This window comes from Hyposmocoma kahamanoa, unplaced genomic scaffold (assembly GCF_003589595.1).
Source record: "Hyposmocoma kahamanoa isolate Upper Pololo Valley unplaced genomic scaffold, ASM358959v1 86, whole genome shotgun sequence".
In the NCBI taxonomy this organism is placed as follows: Eukaryota; Metazoa; Arthropoda; class Insecta; order Lepidoptera; family Cosmopterigidae; genus Hyposmocoma; species Hyposmocoma kahamanoa.
This window is the reverse complement of record NW_020654289.1, coordinates 13,947,271-13,947,534: the sequence shown is the minus strand read 5'-3', so window position 1 is coordinate 13,947,534 and position 264 is coordinate 13,947,271.

The following is a 264-nucleotide window of genomic DNA, read 5'->3' as shown; positions in this document are numbered from 1 at the left end:
ATAATTATATTACGTAAATTTTAGTGGTGCCTGTAATTTAGATTTATTTGCGCATCTTGAACTAATATTTACTTTAATAAACATTAAATGTTTTCGTTAACTCCTGTAAGTGATTGGGACACTTAATTATTTTATAATACTTTTAACGGCTCTGCGTTCATGCTTTATTGAATAATTATTTATTTTAATTTTATTTGAATTGGAGCACATATTGCAACAAATTTACAGTACTTATATATTTGTTTCTACTATAGTGTTGGCACC